The following is a 641-nucleotide window of genomic DNA, read 5'->3' on the forward strand; positions in this document are numbered from 1 at the left end:
AGCACATTTCTCTCTCTCTCAGGATTTTTCTTAGAGGTGCACAGAGAGAGAGAAGGAGAAAACAGTTTCTATTTCTGCTCCTTGTTTTTCCTTGTGGAATGTGTTTGGAGAGTTGTTTACCTGGGGTGATTGCTGGATTGGATTCTGGTCAGAATTGTTTGGGCCTGATGCCAATCGGATCCACCTGTGTCTGGACTCTGGAGAACAGGGTCACAAGCTGTTGGTTAGTTAGATTTAGTAGTGTTAGAGAAAGTAGCATGTAGTTTTAGTATCCTCCTTTATATAGTCAATGAATGTATTATAGCATAGTTATAATAAAGAAATCGTTCAGCCTTCTGAACTGAGTCAGACATCATCATTCTTCCCACTGGGTTCGCCTGCCTTTACAATACCTGCTGGAGCGTGGGCTCCTTCCAGGCTGCAGATCCCTTCAGGGCATCCCCACCCGCTGTGCTGTGGGCTCCTCACATGGGCTGCACTGGGGATCTGTTCCTCTGCTCACCTACACGGGCTATGGGTCAAAATCCACTGTTGCTCTCCCATCTTCTTCCTCCCTGCCAGCTGCTGTTGCACAGCAGTGTTTAGCCCTTTTTTAGTACCTAATCCCAGAGGCCCTCCCAGCATCACTGGTTGGCTCAGCC

The sequence above is a fragment of the Anomalospiza imberbis genome, chromosome 17, assembly GCF_031753505.1.
Source record: "Anomalospiza imberbis isolate Cuckoo-Finch-1a 21T00152 chromosome 17, ASM3175350v1, whole genome shotgun sequence".
NCBI classification, from domain to species: Eukaryota; Metazoa; Chordata; class Aves; order Passeriformes; family Viduidae; genus Anomalospiza; species Anomalospiza imberbis.